General features: G+C 37.9%; 1 protein-coding gene and 1 non-coding gene across 14 annotated transcripts in view; one reads left to right on the top strand and one right to left on the bottom strand.

Annotated features, from left to right (window-relative positions):
* Positions 1-14,547, bottom strand: part of ATRNL1 (attractin like 1) — an 839,028-nt gene that overhangs the window by 816,376 nt on the left and 8,105 nt on the right. The window lies entirely within an intron of this gene.
* Positions 13,027-13,134, top strand: LOC118146490 (U6 spliceosomal RNA). The gene has a single exon (XR_004732350.1). It is a non-coding gene; the product is annotated as a U6 spliceosomal RNA (small nuclear RNA).

Genomic DNA, 14,547 nt, shown 5'->3' with positions numbered 1-14,547 from the left:
TACATCTAAAGTATAGATTAGTTTGGTTTTATACTGGCTATATAGGATACCATGGAAATTATTTTTAAGTCACAATACCAATTTGTTTATATAATTTGGCTCTTCAGCCTAAAATTAGGTAATGGGGATGGTTGTACCACTCTCTAAATATGCTAAAACATAAGTAAACTGTATATTTTTAAAAGATGAATATTGTGAGGTGTAAATCATAAATTATAACTCAGTAAAGCTCTAATTGTTTTTTGGAAAGTGGGCTAGTTCATATGTGATGAACCAAAACAAGTTGATTGCCTCCTAAAACAAAATATTTAATTATGAACCAGAGTCTCTGCTACAGTTTGAATGTGTCCCCCAAAAAAAGTGTTGAAAACTTAATCCCCAATGCAACAGTGTGGGGAGGTGGGGCCTAATGAGAGGTGATTAGGCCATGAAGGCAGAGGCCTAACGAATGGATTAATGCTGTTATTGCAGGAATTAGTTACTCATAAAAGGATTAGTTTAGCCCCTCTTGCCCTCCGTTTCTCTCTTCACCCTCTCTTTGCTCTTCCATCATGCAATGATGCAGCAATAAAGCTCTTGCCAAATTCTGGCCCTTCAACCTTGGACTTCCCAACAGAATCATAAGACAATAAATTTTTATTCATTATAAATTACTAGTTCTCAAGTATTCTGTTATAGCAGCACAAAACTGAATAAGAGAAAAAACTGGTATTGAAGCATAGAATGCTGCTTTATCAAACATCTGAAAATAGGGAAGCCACTTTGAAACTCAGTAATAAGTAGAGGCTGGGAGAGTTTGGAGAAAAGAGTTGGAGAAAAAGCTTGTATTGCCATGAAAAGAACATTAAGGATGATTCTGATGAGGGCTCAGAAGAAAACTGCAGGGAAACTCTAAAACTTCCTAGATTACATTAGTGCTTGTAATCGGAATATTAGAAATATGGACAGTAAAGGCAATTCCGAGATCTTAAACAGAAATGAGGAAAAAGATATTGCAAACTGAAGTAACAGCCATCCTTGATATGAAGCAGCAAATAACTTGACTGAATTGTGCCCGTATCTGAGTGCTTCATGTAAGGCAGAATTTAAGGGCAATAAGCTAGTAATATAGGAGTTAGGAAGAAATTACTTAGTCATTTAGCAAGGGCATGGTAGTCCTCAGTAAGGCTTTCCTTTTCAATGAAAAGCAGCCCAATTTTCTAACAAACAGCAGCCTGCAAGCTTGCACAGGTAAATGCTGGCAGGAACTAAGGACTAGAGATTTTCAAAATCATAGCTCCATCTTCTCTTCTCTGCCAGCCATGTGTATTTTAAGGAGCAGACAAGATAGCACTGATCAACTGGAAAGTCCATTTGCATAAGACTAGGGTGGGGCAACCAGCCTTCGCCAAGCACTATGTAATGTCATACCTGATCAAACCAATCTGTGAGCCCTACATAAATCAGATACCGCCTCCTCAAACTGGACTATAAAACTTGGTGCATTCACTGTCAGACAGTCTTTTCTGATCAGAGACCCTTGCTTTACAGAGGAAGCTGTATCTCTTTCTCTTCTTTTCTACCTATTAAACCTCTACTCCTAAACTCCTGTGTGTGTCCATTCCCTAAATCTTCCTGTTGTGTGAAGATGAACCCCAGGGTATATAGCCGCTTCAATAGGATATCTGATGGAAAAAAATTTCTAAGCAAAATTGAAAGAGCTGCATGGCTACTTTTAACTGTATATAGTAAGATTCCAGAGAGTAGAACGATGTAAAAATAAAATGCATTATTAAAAGGGAAGCAGAAAGTAATAACATGGAAAATTCGTAGCTTGCATATGTAAACAACAAAAAAGCAAAACATGTAAGAGTGTGGCCAAGAAACCCTTGCATAAAGTGATTAGCGTGGATAAAATGAAGTAAAGTGCTACTCATCAAGACAGAAAGAGATTTTGAAGGTATCTTAGAGGTCTTCTGGTCTGCCCCTCCCATCTAGGATCCTGGAATCGGTTTCCAGAAAGGCTTCTATGGGACCTCAGCATTCACTGTCCTGTGCTGCCTAAAGTATCTGCTCCCTGCATTCTGGCACAACTCTCTTTAGCCTTCCCAGTCACTGCTCAAGCAAACCAGAGTTTGTCTGGCTGCATCTCTGGGAAATATAGGCCATAAACCTTGATGATATGTATCCATGTGGTGCCAATTCTGCAGGTGTGCAGACTGCACAAGTTGTGGAGACGTGACTACCTTGATGTATATTTCAACGGATGCTACAACAGCAGAGTCATCACAAAAGTACTCACTAGAGAAATGCCTAATAGGGCCACAGGAGCAGGGCTACCTCTGAGACCTCAAAACTACAGAGTCACCCATATGCAACCTCAGACTGGAAGAGCAGCAGGCATGAGACTCCAACCATGACAGCTGCTATGTAGGCTGAGCCCAGCAAAGCCTAAGGGCTGGGCTGCCTGAGGTCTTGGGGGCCCAGTCCTTACCCCAGTATGCTCAGAAGGTGAAGCATGAAGTCAAAAAAGATTTCAGATTTAACATTGTTTGTTCTGTTGGGTTCTGGACTTATTTGGGACATTACACCCTTTTTTTCTCTTTTGGAACAGGAATGTATATCCTAGAACTGTCTCACCATTGTACTTTGGAAACAGACAACTTGTTTTGATTTCATAGGCTCGCAGCTGGAAGGGAATTTGTCCCAGGATGGATTGTGTTTTGAGTCTCATCCATATCTGATTTAGAAGAGACCCTAGACTTTGGACTTTTGAGCTGGTGCTAATCTGAGTTAAGACTCTGGATTAGTGTTGTGAGGTAGGGCATAATGGGAGGTGATCAGAACATGAGGGCTCTGCCCTCATGAATAGATTAACACTGTTACTTCAGGAGTGAGTTCATTATCAGGGGAATGAGTTCCTTATAAAATGATATGATCTGAACCCTTTCACACATCCATTAACCCTCTATTTATCTTCTGCCATGGGATGATACAGCAAGAAAGCCCTTACAAGATGCCAGCCTCTTGATCTTAGATTTCCCAGCCTCCAAAATCATGAGCCAATATATTTCTATTAATTATAAATTACCAAGTGTATTAGTCCATTTTCACACTGCTGAAAAAGACACATCCAAAACTGGGAAGAAAAGGAGGTTTAATTAGACTTATAGTTCCACATGGCTGGGGAGGCCTCAGAATCATGGCAGGAGGCAAAAGGTACTTCTTACATGGCAGCAGCAAGAGAAAAATGAGGAAGAAGCAAAAGCATAAACCTTGGATAAAGCCATTAGTCTCGTGAGACTTATTCACTATCACAAGATAAGCACAGGAACAGTTGGCTCCCATGATTCAATTGCCTCCTGCTGAGCCCCTCCCATAGCACGTAGGAATTCTAGGAGATACGATTCAAAGTGAGATTTGAATGGGAACACACCCAAACCATATCATTCTGCCCCTGGCCCCTCCAAATCTCATGTCCTCACATTTCAAAACCAATCATGCTTTCCCAACAGTCCCCCAAAGTCTTCACTCATTTTGGCACCTCCAAAGTCTCATCTGAGACAAGGCAAGTTCTTTCGGTATATGAGCCTGTAAAATCGAAAGCAAGCTAGTTACTTCCTAGATACAATGAGGGTACAGTTATTTGGTAAATACTGCCATGCCAAATGGGAGAAATTGACCAAAACAAAGGGGTTACAGGGCCCACAGAAGTCCAAAATCCAGCAGGGTAGTAAAATTGTAAAGCTCCCAAATCATCTCCTTTGACTCCAGGTCTCACATCCAGGTCACACTGATGCAAGAGGTGGGTTCCCATTGTCCTGGGCAGCTCCACCCCTGTGGCTTTGCAGGGTACAGCCTCATCCTGGCTGCTTTCACAGGCTGGCATTGAGCATCCACAGCTTTTCCAGGTACACAGTGCAAGCTGTAGGTGGATCCACTGTTCTGGGGTCTGAAGGGCAGTGGCCCTCTTCTCACAGCTCTACTAAGCGATGTTCCAGTAGGGATTCTGTGTGGGGGATCCGACCCCACATTTCCCCTCCACACTGCACTACAGAGGTTCTCCACAAGAGGCCCACCCCTGCAGCAAATTTTTGCCTGGATATCCAGGTGTTTCCATACATCTTCTGACACGTAGACGAGGTTCCCAAACCTCAATTCTTGACTTCTGTGCACCCGCAGGCTCAACACCATGTGGAGGCTGCCAAAGCTTGGGGCGTGTACCCTTTAAAGCCACAGCTTGAGCTGCACCTTGGCCCCTTTTAGTCATAGCAGGAGTAGCTGGGACACAGGACACCAAGTCCCTAGGCTGCATACAGCACAGACACCCTGGGCCCAACCCACAAAACCATTTTTTCCTCCTATGCCTCCAGGCCTGTGATGAGAGGGGCTGCTGTGAAGACTTTTGACATGCCCTGGAGACATTTCCCCCATTGTCTTGGGAATTAACATTTGGCTTCTCGTTACTTATGCAAATTTCTGCAGCTGGCTTAAATTTCTCCTCAGAAAATGAGGTTTTCGTTTCTATCACATTGTCAGGGGGCACATTTTCCAAGCATTTATGCTGTTTCCCTTTTAAAATGGAATATCTCTAACCGCAGTACCTCAAGACACATCTTGAATGCTTTGCTGCTTAGAAATTTCTTCTGCCAGATATCTTAAATCATCTCTCTCAAGTTCAAAGTTCCACAAATCTTTAGGGCAGGGGAAAAATGCCACCAGTCTCTTTGCTAAAACATGACAAGAGCCACCTTTGCTCCAGTTCCCAACAAGTTCCTCATCTCCATCTAAGACCACCTCAGCCTGGACCTTATTGTTCATATCACTATCAGCATTTCTGTCAAAGCTAGTCAACAAGTCTCTAGGAAGTTCCAAACTTTCCCACATTTTCATATCTTCTTCTGAGCCTTCCAAACCACTCCAACCTCTGCCTGTTACCCAGTTCCAAAGTCGCTTCCATATTTTCGAGTATCTTTTCAGCAATGTCCCACTCTACTGGTACCAATTTACTATATTAGTCTGTTTTCAAACTGCTGATGAAGACACACCCAAAACTGGGAACAAAAAAAGGTTTAAGGGACTTATGGTTTCATGCAGCTAGGGAGGGCTCAGAATCATGGTGGGAGGCAAAAGGCACTTCTTACATGGGAGCAGCAAGAGAAAAATGAGGAAGAAGCAAAAGCAGAAACCCCTGATAAACCCATCAGATCTCATGAGAATAGCACGAGAAAGACTGACCCCCATAATTCAATTACTTTCCCCTGGGTGCCTCTCACAACATGTGGGAATTCTAGAAGATATAATTCAAGTTGAGATTTGGGTGGGGACATAGCTTATATCACCAAGTCTTGAGTATTCTGTTATAGCACCATAAAATGGACTAAGACAGTCTCATATAAAATACCCAAAATACCTGGAATACAATTCTAAATTACTTCTCAGACCAAGACACAATAAAATTTTAACTCACTTGGGAAAAGTAATCAGCAGCTACCATTACTGATGTGACAAAGATGCTGAAATTATCTGACAAGTATCTTAAAGCAGCTGTCAGAAAAAGGCCCAATAAGTAGCTACAGACATTTTCAAATAAATATAAAAGTATCATCAAGAAACTAGAAGATTAAAATAACAAAATGTAAATACAATGAAACAAGGTTTTCTATAAAAACTCACTTGATAGGCTCTATAACAGAATGAAGATGCCAGAGGAACAAATCAGTGAACATCGATATAGACAAAAATCATACAATATGTACAGAGAGAAGTAGATTGAATGAAATGGACAAAACCTTAGTCACCTGAAAGTCAATTTAAAAAGATTAAAACATCTGTCACATTGTCCCATTGGAAGAAGAAAGAGTGTGAAGAAATAACTGAAAACTTTCCAAATGTTGAAAAAAGATATAAACCCACAGAGCAAGAAGCTGAGTAAATAATAAATGTAATAAACTCAAATAATTCTACACTTGTAGACATCATAATCAAACCACTGAAAACTAAAAAGAGGAAAAGAAGAGAAAGCAGCCAAAGACAAACAACACATTACCTATAGGAGGAACAACAATTTCAATGACTACAGATTTTTCATCAGAAACTTTGGGATCACTGTCTTAGTCAAGGAAAAGATATGACAAAATATGTATTCTACAAAGCAAACGGTGGTAGAAATAAAGGATAGCAAGGAAAAAATGAGAAGCTAAGAAATAAACCAAAGAGCTACTACACAGCCTAAGAAAGAAAACAAAACAGGATTTACACTAAAACAGCCATAGAGATGAAAAGAACAGCAATTCTTGAGAGAATAGTAACAGGATGTGAATGTTCACATGAAATCCTCTAACAGGAATTCTGTCTTTCCAGCCAGAATAACTGAGAAGGGGTGCCCTTCTTAGCCAAAGTCTGAGGGAAATCCCAATGAAGAGAGAGCTAAAGAAGATACCCTAATTCTGTATGTGAACCTACAAAAGACCCAAGCTCAACCTGAGATGCTTCTGAGTGTAACAGGCCAAAAGAAACTTAACAAAGCCTTTGAAAAGTGAACTAGAATTTAGAACATTGCACAAGTCTCAGTCTAATCCCTGAGTGGCACCAGTACATTCAAATCCAAAGGCATTGAAAATGGATCTGAGATTAGAACCACTAGTGACAAAACACAAAACAGAGAATTTGCTACCTTTTTAACTTAGCTGGTAATTTAGCTGGTTAGTTACCTATGAGAGTCAGAGAAAGAGAGAGACTCACAGAACACATATATAATTTATTATATGTATATGTATATATATGCATATATATATACATATATAATTTATTATATGTATATGTATATATATGTATATAAATATATATGTATAAATATATTTAAATAAATAAGCAAGCAACACTTTCCAGATAATAACAGGGCCTAGAATCCAAACAATGTAACACTCATAAAACATTTATAATCAATCCAAAATTACTCAACATACAAAGAACAAGAGAAATGTAGCAAATTTTATCAGTGGGTACCAATTCTAAGAACCCCAAAAATTAAAATCATCAAAAGGATTAATGATTATAACTAGGCTCCAGGAGATAAAAGACAATTAAAATAACAGGAAAGCAAAGTTCTCAACAGAGAAAATAAATCATTAAAAAGAATAAAATAAAAATGTTAGGACTGAAACATACCACATCTTAAATTAGAAAATGACTGAATGGGTTCAAAAGCTGAATGGAGATGAGAGAGGTAACAGTTAGTAAGCCTGATGATAATTCAATAGACATTATCCAATGTGAAGCAAGAAACAGATTGAGAAAACAAACAAAAAGAACAGAGCTTCAAAGACCTATGGAGCTTAATCAAAAGCCCATATTAGTGTCCCTCAAATTTCAGACAGAGGGGTGAAAAAGACTAGTGCAAAAATGTATATATCTGAAAAAATCATGTTTTTTTATAAATCCCATATTTGCTGAAAGATAAAAATATAGATTCCAGAAGTGTAACAAACCCTAAATGAGATAAAGTTTAAAAACAACACCCAAATATAACATAATCTGAAATGCTGAAAACAAAAGATGTCAAAAAGTCTTGAAAGCAGTTAGAAATCAATTATATTATACAGAGAGGGAAAACAATTTGAATGATTGCAGATTTCCCATCAGAAACAATGGAAATCAGAAAAGAATCATAAAACATTTTTTTAATGCTGAAAGAAAAGAAGGTATCAATCCAGAATTCTATACCAGCAAAAACATCCTTGAGGAAAGAAGACAAAATAAAGATATTCTTAGATCAAGGGAAACTAAGAAAATGTATCAGTAGAAGTTGTGCTTTAGAAGAAATGAAAAGAAAGTCCTTCAAACTGAAGGGAAAGGATACTGGTGGAAATTTATATCTTCAGAAATCAACAAAGAACAAAATAAAGAGTAAATATCTGAGAAAATGAGATTATTTTTCTCCACTTGGGTTCTATAAAATATGTATGACTGTTAAAAGCAAAATTTATAACTTTTTCTGATAGAGTTTGCCATATATGTATATGTGATAAATATGACAATTATAGCAAAGGTCAGCAAAGGAGGATAAATGAAACTTTATGGTTCTAAAACTTCTAAATTTGACCAAAAGTAATACAATATTAACTCTGAATAGACTATAAAAAGTTAGGCATGCATATTGTTATCATTAGCACCATCAAATAACCACTAAAATAATAATACCAACACACATACCCAGAAGGCCAACAGAAATTTAAAATGGAATGCTAGAAAATATAAAAATACACTACATGTAAATAGCTCAAAAAAATAAAAATAAAAAGACAGATTGTTAGATTCAATCATTTAAAAAACTATACACTATTCTTTCCAAGTAAAAACAAAAGATAACAACATGTTGGAGGAAGCAGCAAAGGAGAAAGGACTTACAGAGTACCTATATAAATTTCTTATAAGTAACACATAAACTGGAAATACAAACCACGGCAAACTGCAGGAGGCCTCTGGGGAGGCAAACTTCTCCATACCTCATGTTCCGGGTGCAGGGTGACCTAGGCTCTGTTACAATAAACCTTGTGCTCAAGGACGCAAAACCCCTTTGTAGCACTAAAACGTAACCAGACTTGTAGGTTCCTTGTTAGGCCCGCATTCTACCAGCTACACATAGATAATAGGCTAAAGATAACCACATGTTCTTGTTTTGTGAAACTTCCAAAACCGCCACTGTCATCAATCTTTAGAATGATACTCCAGTTCCCGCTCACTGATTCACCCCACCATCACATCACCCTCTCCCCACCATTACTCCACTACCTACCCTATAGATCAAAGAAATTGTAACTAATAAATACTGTGGAAGATCAGAGCTCGGGGCCTTTGCAGCCTCCAGTTTTGCACTGGCCCCCTGGTCCCACTTTATGCATTCTTAACCTGTCTTTTCCTCAGTCTTTTCCTCATTCCTTTGTCACCACCAAACTCGGGGTACCCATGGGTGGTGTGTGGGGCTGGCACCCTAGAGCAACATGCAAACTATTATCAGAAGAAAGCCAGAGTGGCTATTAATACTAAAGAAAAACTAATATCAATCCTATTCAAACTTATCTGAAAATTAGAGGAGGAAGGAATACTTCAAACTCATTCCATAATACAAAGCCAGTATTACCCTGATATCAAAACCAAAGACACATAATTTAAAAACAAAAACTACAGGCCAACATCCCTGATTAATACTAATGCAAAAATCCTCAACAAAATACTAGCACACGACATTCAACAACACATTAAAAAGATCATTCATCATGATGAAGTGAGATATATTCCTGGGAAGCAAGGATGGTTCAGCAAATGCAAAATCAATCTATGTGATACATCACGTGAACAGAATGAAGGACAAAAACCATATGACCCTTTTATTTTATGCTGGAAAAGCATCTGATAAAATTCAACATCCTTTCATAACAAAAACCCTCAAAAAACTGGAGATAGAACATGCCTCAACATAATAAAATCTATATACTAAAGACCCACAGCTAGTATCAGGCTGAATGAAGAAAAACTGAAAGCCTTTCCTCTAAGATCAGGAACACTAGGATACCCACTTTCACCGCTGTTATTCAATATAGTACTGGAAACAGTAGCTAGAGCAATCAGACAAGAGAAATGTAAAGGGCATCCAAATAAGAAAGAAAGAAGACAAATTATCTTTGTTTGAAGATGATATGATCTTGTATTTGGAAAAACCCAAAGACTCTACTGAGAAATTATTAGAACTGATAAACAAATTCAGTAATGTTAAACAGGATATGAAATCAACATACAAAAATCAGTAGCATTTCTTTATGCCAACAGCAAACAACCTGAAAAAGAAATTGAGAAAGTAATGCCACTGGCAATAGCTACATATAAAATTAAACACCTAGGAATTGAACAAAGTGAATGATCCCTAAAATGAAAACTATAAAACACTGATGAAAGAAATTGAAGAGGATACAAAAAAAGTGGAAAGATATTTCATGTTCATGGATTAGAAGAATCAATATTATTAAAATGTCCACTGTCCAACTCAATCTGCAGATTCAATGCAATCCCTATGAAAATGCCAATGACATTTTTCACAGAACTAGAAAAAATAGTCCTAAAATTTATGTGGAACCCAAAAGACCCAGAATAGCCAAAGCCATTCTGAGCAAAAAGAGCAATACCTGAAGTATCATATTACCTGACTTCAAATTGTACTACAGAGCTATAGTAACCAAAGCAGCATGGTGTTGACATTAAAAAAAAAAAAAAAAAAAAAGACACAAAAACCAAGTACAGAACAGAGAGCCTAGAATAAATCCATATATTACAGTGAACTCATTATGGACAAAGGTGCCAAGCATATACACTGGGAAAGGAAAAGTCTTGTCAATAAATTGTGCTGGGAAAACTGGATGTGTATATGAAAAATAATGAAACTAGACCCCTATCTCCCTATCTCTCACCATATATAAAAATCAAATGAAAATGGACTAAAGATTTAGAAATCTAAGACCTCAACCTATGAAACTACTACAACATTGGGAAAACTCTCCAGGATACCCAAGGACTAGGCAAAAATTTCTTGAGTAATACCCCACAAGCACAGGAAACCAAAGCAAAAATTGATAAAGGGGATCACATCAAGTTAAAAAGCTTCTACACAGCAAAAGAAACAATCAACAACATGAAAAGACAATCCACAGAATGGAAGAAAATATTCGCAAACTATCATTCTGACAAGGGATTAAAAACCAGACTATATAAGTTCAAACAATATTATAAGAAAAAACTAATAATCCAATTCAAAAATGTGCAAAAGATTTGAATAGACATTTCTCAAAAGAAGACATACCAACATCAAAAGACATATAAAAAGGTATTCAACATCACTGATCATCGGAGAAATGAAAATAAAAACTACAATGAGATATCATCTCACCCCAGTGAAATAGCTCATATCCAAAAGGCAGGCAAAAACAAATGCTGGTGAGGATATGGAGAAAAGAAAACCCTCTTACACTGTTGGTGGGAATGAAAATTAGTATAACTACTATGTAGAGCAGTTTGGAGGTCCCTCAAAAAGTTAAAAATAGAGTTACCACATGATTCAGCAATCCCACTGCTAGGTATAAACCTAAAAGAAAGGGAGTTCGTATACAGAAGAGAAGCAGTGCTTCAATGTTTGCTGCAGCTCTATTTACAATAGCCAAAATCTGGAAGCAACCTAAGTGTCCATCAACAAATGAATGGATAAATAAAATGTGGTACATATACACAAAGGAGTACTATTTAGCCATAAAGAAGAATGAGATCCTGTCATTCACATCAACACGGATGGAACTGGAGGTCACTGCATTACGTGAAATAAGCCAGGTACAGAAAGACAAACGTGTGTTCTCAGTTATCTGTGGGAGCTAAAAATTAAAACAATTGAATTCATGGAGATAGGGAGTAGAAGGATGGTTACCTGAGGCTTGGAAAGGTATTGGGGTGGGGGAAATAGGGATGATTGATGGGTAAAAAAAATACAATTAGTTTGAATTGTTTATAACACAAAGAAAGGATAAATGCTTGAGGTGATGAATGCTCTACTTAACCTGATGTGTTTATTAGGGATTGTATACCTGTGTCAAAATATCTCATGTATGTTTTATTCAACAGACATAGAAAAATTCATTTAATTTACTTCCTCATTAGTGACTTTTGTTAACTTGTATGATACACGGAATTGGTTCACTTATTTCAAATTTATGAGCATAAAGTCATTCATCGTATTTCATTATTATTTTTTAAAGTCTACAAACTGCAAACTGAAATTAAAAGAAATAATACCAATTACAATAGCCTCAAAGAACATAAAATATTTTGGTATAAAATCTAAAAATATGGTCGGGTCCAGTGGCTCATGCCTGTAATCCCAGCACTTTGGGAGGCCGAGGTTCCCTGAGCTCCTGAATTGGAGACCAGTCTGGCCAATACAGTGAAGCCCCGTCTCCACTGAAACTACAAAAAAAAATTAGCCGGGCGTGATGGCAGGTGCTTGTAAGCCCAGCTACTTGGGAGGCTGAGGCACGAGAATCACTTGAACCTGGGAGGAAGCAGTTGCAGTGAGCAGAGATCACACCATTACACTCCAGCCTGGGCAACAGGGCAAGACTCTGTCCTGGCGGGGGGGGGGCCGCGGAATCTAAAAATATATACACAGAATCCATATCTGATAACTACAAAAAATTGTTGTAAAAAATCAGTGAAAACCCAAATAGGTGAGAAAACATACTGCAATGAAGAACAAGATAATTCAATATTGTTTACACATCAATCTCCTCAAAATTTGCTAAGTCAATACAATCTCCATAAAAATCCCAGCAAGATTTTTTTGACAAACTGTTCTAAAATGTGTAAGAAAAACAAAATGAACTAGAATAACCAAGTAAATTTTCAAAAATGAAAATAAAGTTGGGGGAATCTCATCATCTAACCTCAAGATTTACTGTAAAAATATACTAATCCCAGTATTTTTGGAGGCCAAGGTGAGCATATCACCCAAGGCCAGGAGTTAGAGACCAGCCTGGCCAATATGTTGAAACCCTGTCTCTAACAAAAATACAAAAATTAGCCAGGTATGGTGGCACATGCTTGTAATCCCAGCTGCTCCAGAGGCTGAGGCAGGAGAACCGCTTGAACCCAGAAGGCAGATATGGAAGTGAGCCGAGATCGCACCACAGCACTCCAGCCTGGGCAACAGAGTGAGACTCCTTCTCAAATATATATACACATGCACACACTAATAAAGTAAGTGAGGAATTTTTGCAAAAGATAGATATATGGATTGATGAAATAGGAAACAGTAAAAAAAATAAATATACATAAAGATGTCCAATTAATTTTCAATAAAGCTGCAAAGACAAATTAAAAAATAAAGGACAGTCTTAATGGTCACTGGATAATAAAGGCTCAACTTATCAGGAGGACATAATCCAAAATTTTATGTACCTAATAACAGAGTTTCAAAATACATGAAGAAGAAACAGATAAGACTGCAGGAAGGTGCTTGCTTCGGCAGCACATATTACTAACATTGGAATGATACAGAGAAGATTAACATGACCCCTGCACAAGGATAACACACAAATTCATGAAGCATTCCATATTTTTAATGGCCACATGCCCAAAGTAATTTACAGATTCAACACTATCCCCATCAAACTACCAATGACCTTCTTCACAGAACTGGAAAAAAAACACCTTAAACTTCATATGAAACCAAAAGAGAGCCCACATAGCCAAGTCAATTCTAAGCAAAAAGAACAAAGCTGGAGGCATCACACTACCAGACTTGAAACTATACTACAAGGCTACAGTAATCAAAACAGCATGGTACCAGTACCAAAACAGAGATATAGACCAATGGAACAGAGCAGATGCCTCAGAGGCAACGCCACACACCTACAACCATCTGATCTTTGACAAACCTGACAAAAACAAGCAATGGGGAAAGGATTCCCTGTTTAATAAATGGTGTTGGGAAAACTGGCTAGCCATGTGCAGAAAGCAGAAACTGGACCCCTTCCTGACACCTTACATTAAACTAACTCCAGATGGATTAAAGACTTAAACATAAGACCCAACACCATAAAGACTCTAGAAGAAAATCTAGGCAAAACCATTCAGGACATAGGAGTAGGCAAGGACTTCATGACTAAAACATCAAAAGCATTGGCAACAAAAGCCAAATAGACAAATGGGACCTAATCAAACTCCACAGCTTCTGCACAGCAAAAGTAACAGTCATTAAAGTGAATCACTAACCAACAGAATGGGAAAAAAATTTTTGCAATCTACCCATCTGACAAAGGGCTAATATCCAGAATTTACAAAGAACTAAAACAGATTTACAAGAAAAAAACAAACAAGCCCATTCAAAAGTGGGCGAAGGATATGAACAGACACTTTACAAAAGAAGACATACATGAGGCCAACAAACATGAAAAAATGCTCATCATCACTGATCATTAGAGAAATGCAAATCAAAACTACATTGAGATACCATCTCATGCCAGTTAGAATGGTGATCACTAAAAAATCTGGAGACAACAGATGCTGGAGAGGATGTGGAGAAATAGCAACACTTTTACACTGTTGGTGGGAGTGTAAATTAGTTCAACCATTGTGGAAGACAGTGTGGCAATTCCTCAAGGACCTAGAAATAGAAATTCCATTTGACCCAGGAATCCCATTACTGGGTATACACCCAAAGGATTATAAATCGTTCTATTATAAGGACACATGCACATGAACGTTCATTGCAGCACTGTTTACAATGGCAACATCTTGGAACCAACCCAAATGCCCATCAATGATAGACTGGACAGGGAAAATGTGGCACATATCCACCATGGAATACTATGCAGCCATCAAAAACAATGAGTTTGTGTCCTTTGTAGAGACATGGATGAACCTGGAAACCATCATTCTCAGCAAACTGACACAAGAACAGTAAATCAAACACCCCATGTTCTCACTCATAGGCGGGTGCTGAACAATGAGAACACACTGACACAGGGAGGG

This window comes from Callithrix jacchus, chromosome 12, assembly GCF_049354715.1.
Source record: "Callithrix jacchus isolate 240 chromosome 12, calJac240_pri, whole genome shotgun sequence".
NCBI lineage: Eukaryota > Metazoa > Chordata > Mammalia > Primates > Cebidae > Callithrix > Callithrix jacchus.
The sequence above is the reverse complement of the archived record's forward strand: the minus strand, read 5'-3'. Positions and strand labels throughout refer to the sequence as shown.